We start from the raw sequence: 16,444 nt of genomic DNA, 5'->3' as shown, positions 1-16,444 counted from the left end.
GGTTGAAGCGAGTGCCAGGACGACGATATACATGAGTGGGTCCTTTCTTTGTAGTAGAAAAGGTGACTTCATCAAAAAAGTTTACCCTTTTTCAATCCTGATGACCATTTCCCACTGTAAAGACTAAACGCTCTTCTACGTGCTCTTTATGAACTTCCCTAGGAATGGCACATCAAGGTCTCAAATTGGCAGCCCTTAAACAATTTCTCACAGTCTGGTCGTGGACAGGGAAATTGACGACTGCCTTCAAAGTAGCAGCAATATGAAAGGAATTCCTTTCAACCTCTGCCACTAATCTGGCATCCTGTTGTGGTGTTGAAATATTCCTTCTACCACTCCCAGCTTTTCGGCCAAAAATTGCCGAACATTGATAATTTTGCACCCATCTCCGAGCTGTCCATTCTGAAATGTGGAAATGCCTGCCTCGGATGCCAAAAAACCAAGGTGAATCACATCCTGTATTGCACTTTCCTGCATCTCTTTGTGGAGCCATGTCAGTCAAGTCGCAGGCAGAAATGGCGTCGTGGTTTCCTTGATTCTTAGCCTCCACATGGTCTTATTAATAACTATATCATTTGCAGACAAATTCCACAGAGTTAAAAAAATGTAGTTCATTATCTCGACCTCAGAGCCATAATTTGTTTTCGAACTATATCCACACAATACATCCTAAATCATTGCTTTGGTTATAATTACAAATACTACTGCTGCTACAGCTGCTACTACAACTACAAATATTATTGTCATAAACGTAACTTTAATATTCAGAATATAATCTAAATTAATATTTCTGAAAAGCGTTTCATTACATCAGTGTCAAGTATCAAGTAAGTACCATAGCTCAATCAGAAGAATGTCAGAATTTAGATGTCATTGTCTCAGGTTCAAATCCTCGTCTCTCCTTTTCATTTTATTATGTTACAGGAAAGTATAATGTAATAAAATAAGAAGAAAATACTGACACCCTTATTATGCAGCTGTATTTTTCCAAACCTAACATTAAACTAATATTATTTATATCGCTAAAGAACAATAACAGAATATAAATGATAACGTGAATATTATTTGTATCGCTAAAGAACAGTAACATAATAGAAATGATAACTTGAATATTATTTACATCACTAACGAACAATAACAAAATAAAATAACTTGAACAAGGCTCGAACTCACAACCTTCGAATCATTAAGTGAGCACTCTACCGCTGCTCTACGAGACGAGATATCAAATGACTTCTGGTTAAACACCATAGTTCCGAAACTGCTTCAAGTGTGCATCTGCAAGCGCGTGCATCAAGTAACATCACCGTGATCCGAAGTGGACTTAGAATACATTCGCTGTTCACGAGTGTGGTCACTTTTTTTTTTTTTTTTTTTTTTTTTTGACAGCTGTATATACCTACATACAGATTCTGCCACAGGAGGGATTAGAACTCAGAATGGTCTTTATCAGTGATTACCTGTCCAAAGCCAAAGAAGATTGTACTGAAGTGAAATTAATATACGCAATTGTAACGAATTTGAATATTTGGACTAAGGAGTGTGGCCTTCAACCATGATTTTACTATTAAATATATTCATTCAGAACATAAACCCTACTTCCATCCAATATGAATCACTAAGCAGGAACTCCCATAGAATAGCAGTCTGTTGGCACTGCTGAATGATTTATAGAAGTTCTGTTTCTCTTCATTATTAAGTGTTAATAGTTTGTTGGGATGAAAGAGTTACATGAATCTTTATTACAAGTTGCTGGGTAGCTCAGTTGGTAGAGCAATTGGGTGTGAACTGGAAAGTTCTGGGTTCAATTCCGAGTAGTGACGGGATTTTTGTCGTTGCTAGAACTTCCAGAAAGGCCCTGAGGTTCACTCAGCCTCCTATCAAATTGAGTAGCAGATCTTTTTCAGTAGTGAAAGGTGACCAGAAGATAGTGCCGACCACACCACATTGTAGTGCCAAGGTCATGAAAGCATAGAGCTCTACCTTATGCTCCCAAAGCACCTTCATGGCATATACAGAGGATACTTCTACCTACCTTGCTACAAAGAAGCTGAAATTTAAAAAGAATCATTCAGTTGCACCAAATGACTTCGATTTTGCTAGAATAAAAGTAGATAGAATGTTGTTTCCGTTGCCTTTGTGACTTACACCTAACCTTTTCAAAAATAATACAAGACATACAAAATTTAGTCAACTCAAGTGCTGCTGGTGTCAAAACCTAAAGTTATCCGAAAATATATCCAAGAGAAGTGGAACTTTTTAAGAGTTTCTGTCTGAAAAGAGAAACTTTATTGTTTGGTGTATATTTTTGTGTTTGTTGCTAGTAAATAAGGACTAGAAAGACTTGTATACAAATTGGGAAAGAATTACAGAATGTAGGAAACCAGTGCCCATAATTATTTGCTGTTGGCCAAAGTACTGTCTCAGCTTTCAAGATACATAATCATATATCATGCAGTGAAGTACATTTTATTATGAGCATAAGCAATTAAAGATGTAAAAAATACTGAGGCAGTTTTTGGTTTGTTAGTGTAGTGCGTTATTTTAATGTATTTATTCCTTCTTCCCTCTTCAGAAGGAAGAAAAATATAAGAGTTGCGAAAGTTGTATTGAGCATTAAGGCTTATTTTATTGATATACTAAACCTTAAGGCTTTTCACATCATATTGTTCAACAGACCGAGAATATACATATATGACTAAATGCACACAGTATTATGTAGTTAATACAAGATTGTTTATCAAATTATTTGATAATCGCTCTTGATAAGATAAGTAAACTTACTGTCGAACTCTTATATGTTCCTTCAGAGAGTTGAGAGTTACATTTAATAATACCCAATGGCAGAAGTTCTTAAATTAAGTTTTCTTACAAATTGCCATGATAATTGCCCAACATTTTAATAGAGAATGTTTCGTTGATAAGTATCAAGGTATCCAAACAATATCTATATGAAGCCTGAAGCAGTTACAGTGTTTGTGATATTTTCTAACTTTGCAGTGCTACTATTCATAATATACGTAATAATTAGATTTGTATGTCCTTTTGTTGTCATTCATTCATTTAGTGTTCTGCCCAAGGGCAGGTCTTTCACTACAAACCCAGCTTTCTCTAATCTTTCCTATTTTCTGCCTTCCTCTTTGTCTCCTCGTATTATGATCCATATATCTTAATGTCGTCTATCATCTGATATCTTCTTCTGCCCCAAACTCTTCTCCCGTTCACAATTTCTTCCAGTGAATCCTTCAGTAGGCAGTTTCTTCTCAGCCAGTGTATTAAATAATGATATATTTAAACTGCCAGAGCAAAGGCCAGTTGGCCTTCTCTTCTGCCCAGCCAGATTAATTCTAATTGAATACAATTGGCTTACAGTAGTTATTACATTAATATCTAGACCGTAAAACAACATGAAAGTGAATGATGAAAGTAAAAGTAAATAGTGAAAGTTAGATAAGTAATGTTAGTGAGACAGTAATAATATTGATAAGAAATAATAATAATAATGAGATAATTTAAATATTTATTCTGTGATATATATAACCATTAAACATTGAGAAACTTGAAACAACTATTATTGTTAACTAGAATTGTTTCAAAAATACTTCCTTAGTCTGTTCTTAAATTGATTTGATGTCTGACAGTCTCTGACATTACTCAGTAGGGAATTCCAAAGTCGAGAAATGCCAAGTGAAAGAAGATTAGTATTAGGATGTTCAGTGGGAGGGAATGGATAATATTGAGGAGTGTGTGATCGTGTGTCTAGATTATGGTAGGTGGATAAAGTACGTCCTTGTGTGCTTGCCTAGTGTTTGTCATACTTTTCTCTGGAGCCAGGTATTGCAGGTTTAAACCTGGCTGACAGTGAAGAATTTTTCAGATAAAAAATTCAAATTATAACTTCAGGAAAGAATTAAAACTTGTGACCAGATTATGTTTATGATGTAAGAGAACCATACAGTGTCTGATTGTCATGAGCATATTCATAAAAAATAGAATAGAATGATGTACGTATTCCCCCCAAAAAGTGATATTTTAATGTCATAGATGTCATGAGTATAACCACAGCTTTAAAGATGTCTATCTCTTTCACATACCAAGGAGAATGGGGGGTCTATGAAATTGAACCACCTTCTGTGATAATTCATAAGTTTTGTCGTCAGTTTTTTTTTTTTTTTTTTTTTTTTTTTTTTTTTTTTAGGCATTCTATAATGACTATATGATCAGTATTTTTTTATTAAGATATATATTTTGGTGGTGGTGGTGTGGTGATGGTGATGATGATGATGATGAAGAATAATTAGTAGATTAATGTTATTATAGTAATTACTTGTCCCCCTCGAGTATATCTTTCTCTCCATACCCACTGGTGGTACCTACTAGGGTAACACAACAAGTCTTGCCTTCTCTACTGTTGTAAATTCTTATATCAAGCATTTCTTCTTGCATTGCATTGGAAACAAGTTGAAGTATGATGGACGCATGTCCGGACTGTATGGAGCATGAGGTAATATTTTCCATCTGTATTTGCGCAACTTTTGGGTTATAACATTCCTGATGTGCAGGCGAGCATTATCATGGAGAATCAGTCATCCAACCTCGAGCAACTGAAGTCTGTTTTTGTGCATTTTTCTGCGCAGATTTTGCATAAAGTTACGATAATACACTGCTGTGACACTTGTTCCACATGTGACTATTTGTCATGATTTCTTGGTGATCATAAGCAAAGATCATCATTTGCTTCACCTTTGATTGAGGTGGTCGAAACTTTTTGCTCGGACTGTGATTTCAACTCCAGCTCAAAGTCTTTAACCCAAGTTTCATCAATAGCAACAATTCGATGAAGGAATGCTTGACCTTCAACGTCGAATTTTTGTTTCAGCAAGATTGCATTGTCCAGGCATTATGCTTTTGTTCAACATTTAAGCAGTGAGGGATCCATTGCACAGAAATTTTTCTTTTCTTTAAATTGTTTGTCAGAATATGGAATACTAATGTTGATGAAATCCCCGTGGCTTCAGAAAGTTTCCCACATACCGCATGATGATCTTTTTCAAGAGCATCTGCCACAAGTTTCACACTTTGTTCATCTGTTGATGTTTTCGGCCTTCCTTCATGAATCACTGTCTATGCTCATACGACCACCATGAAAACTGTGAGCTCAACGAGAAACTGTGCTATGGTTCACTGTGAACTCACCACAAACTTCACTTAAAGCACTGAGGATTTCTGTGGGGTTTTTGCCATGTAAAGTTTCGATCTTAATGTACGATGTTTGATCTTCAACAGTAACAGTATCTGAGACGTGCAGGCTCCATTTTTAGCTCTCATTTTTTAAACACAGTACATTATGGATGAAACAAAACACGTGCTTCTTCATCAAGCTTTCAACTGCAGCTGACGTAATTTTCATTGTTGTTGCAGCACTCAATCTGCAGTACTGCCAACCTGTACATTATATATGAAATGACCCTAGAATGTAAAAGATATTGTAGTTAATATTTTGATAGATGATAAAATAAAACTAAACATTTCATGAAACATGTACTGGTGTAGAACATCGAAATTAACATGTGCAGTGATACATTGTGAATATAAATTTAGCTTTAGTTAACTATTACATATTGTTGCTAAATATTAACCAGTGAAGACAGATTCAAAAGTGTGCATGCACTGTCATCTTTCTTTACTTAGTTCTGTCTCACCGTTACAGCTGCATAACAAATTTCCGATAAACCTAAGTGTCAAACATGTCCGTGGTAGTATTGCAGTTGTGCACACCTGTGGAGTAATGGTTAGCGCGTCTGGCCGTGAAACCAGGTGGCCCGGGTTCGATTCCCGGTAGGGGCAAGTTACCTGGTTGAGGTTTTTTCTGGGGCTTTGCCTCAATCCAATTTGAGCAAATGCTGGGTAACTTTCGGTGTTGGACCCCGGACTCATTTCACCTAAATAACCTAAGATGTTGATAAAGCCTCGTAAAATAACCTACTAAAATAAAAAAAAAGTATTACAGTTACCATGTTAGCCATTGGATCTGAGTTGTGTTGGTTCAAAACGAGGTGAGTGTGATGGATTTTAAAAGGCGATAAAATTCTTAGCTTGGCTTCACCTAAGAGGGAAGTGAAGCTGGGAGCCTGCGTCATAGATGTACAGCATGTAAGGATAACAATTGCAGCAAAATTTATCTGCCACTTCCTGCCCATATCTGAATTTGAAGTTAACACAATGGCATAAATGTGAGTGAGATTATTCCATCCTTCAGTCCTACCTAATCCATACCATATCATACCAGTTGTCCAACTGACAAAATCCCAATATCGGAACTAATCCCAGTTGCAATGTCGAAAGCAGATTTCATTCAGTAATGTTATTAGATTTCATCCAGGTTGATTTTATAGTGTTATATTGTGTGAAACCCCTATAATACTCGACAGTAAACAGCACAATAGTTGTTCCAGAAGCTCACATAACTTTGCCACACATGTGTTTGCAAACAAAGTCCAATATAACCAAAAAATTTTATTTTTTACTTCCTTTGTGAAGATACTTCTTAGTCAGCCTTTTGCATAGCTGTCTGTTGGAGAAAAATACTGTAGCAAAACTGACAGTAACCTTTATTGAGTCGAAACTTCGTGATACAGTACACCTAATTGTATGTTCCCTATTTCATGGAGAGATACCCTTTCATACTGACTATTAACTTCACTTATACAATAAGTTACGTTGTCTTATTAGAGATTAAAAGTTAAAAATATTTTTTACTTTAAGAAATATAATTAAACCTAACAAAATAAGAATTCAAAAAAAATCATAAGTTCAGTGTGTTAAACCATGTTGTCCAGTTGTTGCAACAATTTAAAAAAAAAGTCACACTGAGTGAAACCTTTGAAATAATTTAAGAATGAATTGTTAGGTCTTTTGTTAGTGTGTTTGATTGTCAGAAACAATTGCAACATACTTCTTATAAAATTTAGAAATTAAAACAAAAGAGAATTCTGCTCAAACGTACTTCACTGTTAATGGGATTCATAACTAAATTCATGCATAGATTTTGAAAGCTTGAGACTATGTAGCAATGCTGAAGAACTAAAATTCAGTAAAATTCATTGTGTTTTCATTTGTTTGTGTAGTAATGACTTGTTCACAGTTCTTAGCGGGGAGAAGGTACCGGTCTGATCTTTCCAATTTATATTCTAGATTTTGGATTAACATATTCAGATTCTGTATATTTTATGAAGTTACTAGAAGTGCTAAATATAGTTTGCTTACACATCTCTTCTGACAGTTCAGATTTGATTCCAAGTCTTTGTGAACAATATTTTTGTGGTTGAAAAAATTGCTTATTCAAGCAGTTTGTACCAGAATAGCTTCGTTTCTTTTCCTCTCATTACACAATTCTTCATTATCATCATTGTTTCCTATAACAGTGATCAGCCGTACCAGTCAGTATAACAGAAACTCGGAAATACCTTAGAAAGCTTCATATCTGATCAGTTACGTAACTGTAAAACAATTTATACGAAAAATGTCACTTAATGTAGGAAGAGACTCTAAGTATATTGTTGCCTTTTCATAGGTGACTGAAGGTGAAGAAGTTGTCACAGACCAATAATCATGAATTTTTCTTAATTATGCACTTTATGAATGTGTGTTGCAAAAGTAACCATTTTGATTTAACTTTTAAAGGCTAATAATAAATTGCGTTTATAATTCTGCACTAAAATAATAAAAAAGAAAAGTCTATATTTTGTGTGATGCCATAACAAATAAGGTAGCCATTGTATATGTGGAGAGACATACAAATTCCAGAGTTCTTTGACAAGTTAAACTAGGAAGAACTTCATATATTTCTCCAAGCTAGGATTTGTTGCATTGAGAATTTTTGTGTGTGAGATTTTGAAACAGCAAGTCTTGTCCACACCATATAAAGTGACTTTTATGTATGCATTTAGATCAGTGTTTGCTCACTTTGATTCAGTCTTCCAGTAGGATTGTATCTAACATTTATATACTTTACTGTAAATTGCAAAGTTTATTACATAATCAGAGCAAAAAGGAGGAGGAAATATGAACAGCTGAATGCAATGTTAATAATTGCCACATTTGTGTGTTCATCTAATACATTGCAGAAAAGAAGTTAATTTTTAGAGTTCATGAAAGAAAGTTAAAGGTCACATAGTGAGTGTCACTGATTTAAATGGATTGCAACTACACAAAAGAAAAGAAAAAAGACAGAATTCTAAGGTTCATGGCTGCTTGTCTACATTTTGCAATTCTTTCCGTGTTTGTGTTATTCCATATCATATGATACGAATTTTCTTTCCATAGGAGGAAAACACTGTAGGGTTAGAGTAAGGCAGATTATTATAATTAATTGGTAGCTTTGATTGACGGTGCACCATTTACTCCACTAGCGATGCATACTTCTGCTCGGCCTGCTTGTGATTGGTTGGTTTAGAGCGTGCCGGTGTTTACTACAGGATGTTACTCAGTTCCAGGTGACCCCTATAGCTAACTTAGTTTAAGGCATCTCATTAATTTTGCTATTGACCCTCGATGAAGGATTTAAAAGACGGATAAAATGGATTTAACAAATTCTCTCCACTTACCTTCAGAGATGTCTCAAGTTTTAAAGTGTAGTAATTACTTTGAAAGTAGATACAGATTAAAACTATAAAAATAAAAATGGTTCTGGGACAAAACTTTTTACCTTTTTAAAGGCAGTCATTGTAGATTTTCTATGTACATTTTTATTTTATATGTATAAACGATTTTCGCCATTTGATATCTAGGTAATTTTCCAGAATTATGTTTCATTAAAATGTTTTTACATTGTAAGAATTCTGATGACAGGGAAGATGAAGACTTGTTTTCAGAGGATAACAAGTTTTCTAACAAGTTATTTGTCGTTTTGCATATATATATATATATATATATATATATATATATATATATATATATTGCTGGTTGCCAAAACTTTACAAATAAATATGTGTTTTATATCTATTCCTTTGGGTGTATTACATAAATATACAATTTGAAGAAACTAAAATTCAATCTGTATAAGTGTTATTGTATTGAGACACATGTCTAAATTTGCAAGTATTTAGTCCCTGGAATTATAGAAATTAAATGTGAATCCTGTGAAAGTTCTTTTTTGCAATTTCAGCAACTATAACTTTATATTTTTCTGAAATTTTACATTCATTAGACATTTTACTGTTACAATGTATTTTCATTTCTGGTTGTTAGATTTTATTTCCCTTTTCTGAAAGTATGTCTGCAACATTATATACCATATACTCCACAATGTGCTGGTACCAACTGCAGAACAGTTTTCTTGCTGTAATCCTGTATTTATTTAATCATATTGCGTATTCCTTTACTTTAGTTTCGTTTAGTTCTAAAGTAGAACTAAAGTAGACATCTCAGAGGTATGCTTAAACAAATAGAAAATAGTCTTGCCCTTTCTCTCCTCAGTAAAATCACTTTCTGTAATAATGAATTATCTGATCAAGCATATTCTGGCCTTTTAATTTTTTTTAATAAATAATAAGTGACGGTAAAATAAGTCAGTAATTGTTAAAAAAATTAAATATGTATGATTGTGGAAATAGAATTATGATATATACATAATCAAAAAGGGAAAAGAGTCTCCCTTTTCGTGGAACATCCTGCCACAGACCAGTGGATCACTCATAATGAGGGACTGAGCTGCAGTGAATGGAGGGATGCTATAAAAATGATCGGTAATGTTGTGGCTGTACGCGCTACTCTGGGCAGATCCATGGACAGTAACCGTTGTCACCACTGCTTCAATGAGATAGAAATTCTCGCTCACATTCTTGGGGTCTTGCCCGCATGGTGAGACATTACACAATGCCAGGCATCACAAAATCAGGTCCGCAATCGCTCAAGCTCTCCGCAACAAGGGATAAACCACCTATGAAGAAATCCATGGTCTATAGGAAACAGGAAGCTGTTGGTGGGTTAATATATTAGCATTTAACAACACAACAGGCTATATAATAGATCCAACTATCCTCTTTGAATATATATTTAATCACAGTGACATCAGCCGAACAATATCTGTGACCACAGGGATCCTGAATTACAGAAAACTATTTACAAAGTGATTTAAAAAAAGAAGAATAATTTTTTATTAACAAATAACTTAGAATTGAATAATATGGATTTGTACTAAATGTAACTCAATCAGAAGAGATGAATCAAATTTGTGATCCAACTGTTCCTTATTATTTAAATATACATAAGTTACAAACTATTGATATTATTGTGTTATTAGTGGGTGCTAGAGGCACGATTACAAAAATTATTAATTTTTGCAAAGAGTTCAATCTTGAATCCTCTTTGGCCAAGACTGTTTCTTTAACAGCTCTAAAATATTCAATCTATCTTCTGAGAAATCACATACATAAAGTAAATTAATAGCACAACAATGATAATTATATTTTTCACGGAAAAATTTTCATAAAATTGTATGCATTTACTAATAGACCTACTTGTAATATTTGGTATACTTTGTCCTTCAGGGCAACCCCTCTTTTAGGGGAAGTTTGTTTAAATGAAATTGCTTGGAAAAACACAACATCTGAAGTGTACTAATGTTTCGTTACTTTACAGTCTAAATTATTCAGAATTAAATCTGAAGTAACAAAATAATTACAAGATTTTTTTTTCTGCAAGCAGTTCATTGGTTTAGCAGTACCTTGGTTGATTCCTTAACAAATGTAACGAGATTTGTAGTGTACAAATCCATAGGCCAAGTTTTTCCTGAGTACTTCGATTTTCTTTGTTATTCTATTCTACCATTGCGTCATCATATCATCATTTGTCATTGATTTTGAATGGCATTTCTAGTTTGAAAGAAAAAATTAAATGTCTATTAATGTGTTCACTGCTGTGTTATAAGTAGTATTACCTGGTTTGTCTTTTGACTACTACTATCCTGACTGAGGGCGAGTCATTTTAGATGGAAATATTCGAAGTGCATGTTCATTGGATGAGAAAGTAAAGCTATTGACTCTTATATGGTAGATTTGCTGCATGCGAAAGATCTCATTCTTTTGACTGAAGGCTAGATTATATGTCCAGCTCATCATTACTTCATTCTCACATTAACCACTTGGTAATGAAACGTAACTAGTGTGCTCTTATTGTCCGTCCAGTACCTAATCTAAAAGACACAGTTTTCACTTTTCTGATTGGAGCAAAAACATCGCGATTGCGAGTGAGTTGAGGGAGCAATAAAACTGTGGTGTCGTAATCCCTGCTCTTTTTAACTATGTCGTGATTGTCATACACCTCTCATCTGAATAAATTATTGTGAAACCTGTACATTGTACATTGTATATTCATTAGTAAGAATTAATGAATTCATACAATCATAACCAAATATGAAAGGGCTTAAGAATCATATTGTCAAAAACCACCTTACTGGATCCCACATTGTTAGGTGTTCAGCATGAACTTGAAAGAATACTATTTAGTGATAGTATGAAGTAAGAAAGGGTCATTAGAAACATACTAATAAAGTCCCAGAACCATTCAACCTTTCTGATGCAAGGAATTAAGAATTTTGTATTTCCATAGTGGTTATTTTGGGAACATTTTTTAGTTTTTCAACAGTATGTTGAGATGATGTTCCCGATCTTTTGATACAACTTGCATTTTCAATCATTAAAATCGCATCACCTATTCTATTGGCTCATATCTCAGCACACTGTTGAAAACTTGCAAATTTTCTTCTCAACAAGAGGTCTTGCTAAAGTAAGGAATGTTGTGCAAAGTGGAAACTTGAGACTTTTTGAAGAAACGCAAAGTCATCAGTAACAGGAGATTTTTATATCTGATGCTCTGGTTCATAATTGAACGTAAATGCTTTGTTGAGGGGTGTTCGAGTAAGTAATGAGTTACTCGCACATCCTTGACTCTGTATGTGTGTTTTTCTATGTTTACTGCAGCCTAGTATTTTGGGGTAGATTTTGATATTTTAATTGCAGCATTATAGACTGTCAAGTCACACAAACTCCTAGGTTCTACGTCTGCAATGGGGATGCAATGGTGTGTGTTAATGATGGATCTCTTTAGAGGTATTTATCACCGGAGGATCCCTTCCTTTGTTTTCACAGATTATAAAAGACTTTATTTCAACACCCATAAACACATATTCTTGTGTGTGTGAGTGTTAATTTAATGCACTTTAACTTGGCCTGGAAGTAAGTTGTGATAAACCTCTGTTAATCGTGATTTTAAATTTTATAAAATAATGTGATACTTCTTTTAATTCGAGATTTAATAACCGTTATTAGTTCTGTAACAGCACATTATTTAAATATGACGTGGATTATGCACATCACAAAACTTCTTAATTGGTTTCACTTACAACTTCTTTGTGTTCTTCATATGTAATATAGTAGGAATTGAAAGTCATGTTTAGGGGAGGAAAGATATTTGCAAGCATAATATCACGTGTATTTACTGCAAGTTGAATAAAAGAAATTGAAATTACTTTCGGAATTTACAGTACTGGAAACTTGTAAGAAGAGTCAATGAGTACTCTGTAAAAACTTGAATACATTCAAATAGTTCGTGATAGGATGTGAAAATAGTATGAGATGATAAATCTTCAGTTATTTTTAAGGGAAATTTATCCTTTGAAAAGGTGAATAAATTCAAATACCTTGGAGCAACAGTAACAAATATAAATGACACTCGAGAGGAAATTAAACTCAGAATTAATATGGGGAATGCCTGCTATTATTTGGTTGAGAAACTTTAGTCATCCAATCTGCTTTCATAAAAGTTGAAAGTTAGAATTTATAAAACAGTTATATTACCTGTTGTTCTGTATGATTGTGAATCTTGGACTCACACTTTAAGAGTGAAACAGAGGTTAAGGGTGTTCGAGAATAAGGTGCTTAGGAAAATATTTGGGGCTAAGGGGGATGAAGTTACAGGAGAATGGAGAAAGTTACACAGCGCAGAACTGTACACATTGTATTCTTCACCTAACATAATTAGGAACATTAAATCAAAACGTTTGAGATGGGTAGGGCATGTAGCACATATGGGTGAATGCAGAAATGCATATACAGTAGAGTATTAGTTGGGAGACCTGAGAGAAAGAGACCTTTGGGGATGCTGTGACATAGATGAGAGGATAGTATTAAAATGGATTTGAGGGAGATGGGATATGCTAGGGACTGGATTAATCTTGCTCATTATAGGGACTGATGATGGGCTTATGTGAGGTTGGCAATGAATCTCCGGTTTCCTTAAAAGCCATTTGTAAGTATGTAAGGTATAATGTGATACAAGTTTTTGTGGGATAGGTTACCTATTATCTCATGTAAAGGTACTTAGTCCCTAAGTACAAGTTCATTAAAAGCTTTTAACTGGAAAAAATTTATGGAACATGGATATTTGGATAGAATTTGTTATGGATGTGCATTTTTAAAGGGCTGAAAATCATGACTTCATTTGGAAAGAAAGAGAGGCCAGGAATCGTCTTTAGATTTACAGCATTAAAATTGATCTCTGCTAGTCATTACCTTGACTACCTTTAGGAATAATTAATTCTGCCCTAGAGATGTCTTCACCTCAGGGATGTAATTGTTCACACTGTCAGGGTAGCACAGCCTATGAGTCTAGTGCTTCATTTAGTTCGCCAGAAGCAACCAACAGATCAATATTTGTATTATGCATTCTGCCACTTATTTCTTTAGTTTAGAATGATTTATTCTTAATCTGTATTCCTTGATTTCTTGCGTCTGCCATCAGAATGTAATAATGATCAGAATGATGCTTTTTAAAGTAACACAAAGTCCAGTGAGATGTCTTTGGGGCATTAATTACATAACAAACCGTAAAACTGCGTTTTCTTTTTTAATAGCTTTGAATTCTGCTTTTTTTTTATTGATTGGTACATAAGATTTCAGTTTGAACTTAAAAATTCTTTAATTTTATTATGTTGTTTCAGTCCAGTCAAATATGGACCTTTGTTACGTTGACAGAAGGGAATTTCATGAATGAAGCTTTGTATTTGAAGGATGTGTTTATTCTCGATATGATAAATGTCAGCTTTTGAAGCAGTTATAAATCTTCGTTTGCAGTAGACTTGGTATATTTTAAGTGGGTGATCTCACAGGACTTTACACAAGTGATGAGGATCAATACTCACCTTTATCTGTGTTAACCAGTTTTCTAGACATATTAAGTCTTGTTTGCTTAGGATTTGGTACTGTGCTGTTGGCAGTAACAACTGATTTTCTTGGCCAAGTTAATGCGTGCAAATAATAGTGGAATGCTCTTCATTTTAGATGGTCATTTGCCGTCTGTGTGTATATTGTGTGTGTTTACTTAGGAATGAAGTAATGTTCCATCACTGAATTTGATCTTTGTATGCACAAAGTGACGTCACATTGTTATTAGGAGTTTTGCATGCACTTCTATTAAAAGAACCATATTACTCTTACATGCAGTTCCCTTATTTTGTTATACACATTTGAAATACATTTGTGAATCACCAGCAGAATTGAATATATTATGTGTAGGAACTAATTCTAATTTATTATGTTTATTGAATTATGAGTGAATTATGTATTAATGCACAATGAAGAAGTTGACTTTGTTATGCACTTTATTATGTTGTTGAAGGAATCCACAGCAAATGTTTGTGCTGTATTTCTTGTGGATAAACACTGCAGCCTTAAATGTGATGTTTTCAGTCCTGAAGTAAGCACACACAGGTCCTCCAGTAAAGGACATGACTTCTTTGAATAGGGAGTGATTTTTATTTTGAATCTTTGCAGCTTTGTAATTCCGGTAGGTGGTGAGCCTTTGTGAAGAATTGGAGCCAAATTTACACCAAGGATATCGATAAGAAGTTACGAAAGCTGATCTTCCGACCCTAAAACTGTGACATATTGAGATATTTTGGGAATGCAAGTTGAGAATCTAACCAGGCTCAGCATACGGAATTGGCTGTTCATCGTTTTCAAGGTGAATCTAGTATTTAAGTCTTGAAACTGTAGATAGAATTGAAATATTTTGATGTAAAAGAACTTAAATTTACACATTCCTAGATGTCTGTTCATAAAGCATAATAGCCAAAAAAAAAATTAACAGTTTTGTTAGCTGCAGAAATTTGAATACGTAAGTTTTTGCACGTTTTAATTCTTGCTGCCATCACAAGGAAACAAAAGTTATCTGTCTTTTGTTAGGCTTCTTTTCTGTTACTCTTGGAATGTTCAGTTGCACCTTTTATATTGCATAGAGTTTTGTATTAAATTTATACTTTACTTTTTTGTAATGACTGTGTTTTTGTTGTATGACAAAATGAGAGTAAAGTAAATGTATTGTACAAACTTGACTTGGTGCAACTCTACATCAGGAGATCTCCAACAAGAAAGGAGGGGGAATGTGTATTCTGCGGTAGAATTGCTTCAAATTTGGAGCTACTCTTGTGATGTCACCACGGAGTTCTTCTCTGAAAGGTATGTTGGAACCATAGTTCACATGTAAATGCATATAATGATTGAGTTCTGAACTTGCTGACAGGGTGTAGAACCTCGGATTTACGATCCTAATTGATTGATCCAAATTTTTTAATTACCATATTATATTCATGTATCTATTTTGTAATATTGTCAGTAGTGTTAATGTGCCTTGATGGGGTTGTTTATTCGTTCAAAATTTAGGGCAATAATTAAGTGTACCACTTTTGAAATTAAAACTATGTAGTACTTCGAAATAATTATAAGAAATGGTGAAACAAGAACTGGGCATTTGAAGACCATGTAATTTTGTATTGTGTAGTACTCATTTTTCCAGTTATTTTTCTACTTGAATTTGTATTCCTAAATGCCATGATACAATGTTAGACAAGAGCTTTAATTTGTGTTGACAGTTCTCGTGTCACTGTTTTGCTCATTTCACATTACCTTTAATTTATGGAAAACCACAGAGGGAGAAGCATGTGTGTTTTTCTTATAACTTCTGTAAGAGAAATGATATAATGAATAAATCAGTTACAACTTAATTATTAGAATGTGTTTCATTAGAATACCTTGCTCCCATGCACGTGTGTGATCTTCACACTGAAAATTTTATACACATTCTGAAATTCGCAATTATGTCTTTGTGCTCTGTAATTAGTAAATTATTATTATTTCCATAAGACAACAACATCTCTTTTGCTTTTACCCCCTCCTCTCAATTCTAGGATTGTGTTTCCCAGGAACATCTTTCCATTAAATTTTAGTGACTGCATTATGTTACTAGTTGAGTGAATAATTAGTGGTTTATTGGTGTTTCCCATGCATTGCAGCTGATCCTTATATTTCATTCTAGCCATACCTGTGCACTTTGCTGCACGTGTTAGAAATAAATATAAAGTAATTACATAATTAAAATAGGACATTTG

The 16,444-nt window shown here is 34.0% G+C and overlaps 1 protein-coding gene across 2 annotated transcripts in view; it reads left to right on the top strand.

Moving 5' to 3' along the window:
• LOC138706058 (luc7-like protein 3) overlaps positions 1–16,063 on the top strand; it is a 44,909-nt gene extending 28,846 nt beyond the window's left edge. The window contains exon 8 of one of the 2 annotated variants that reach the window (XM_069834965.1): positions 14,849–16,063. The gene's annotated coding sequence lies outside the window, so the exon portion shown is untranslated. Of the gene's footprint in view, positions 1–14,831 lie in introns of both variants that reach the window. The other variant, XM_069834964.1, reaches the window with a different exon arrangement.
• The last annotated feature ends 381 nt before the right edge of the window (positions 16,064–16,444 follow it).

This window comes from Periplaneta americana, chromosome 9 (genome assembly GCF_040183065.1).
Source record: "Periplaneta americana isolate PAMFEO1 chromosome 9, P.americana_PAMFEO1_priV1, whole genome shotgun sequence".
Classification (NCBI taxonomy): domain Eukaryota; kingdom Metazoa; phylum Arthropoda; class Insecta; order Blattodea; family Blattidae; genus Periplaneta; species Periplaneta americana.
This window is presented reverse-complemented; position numbering and strand designations above follow the sequence as displayed.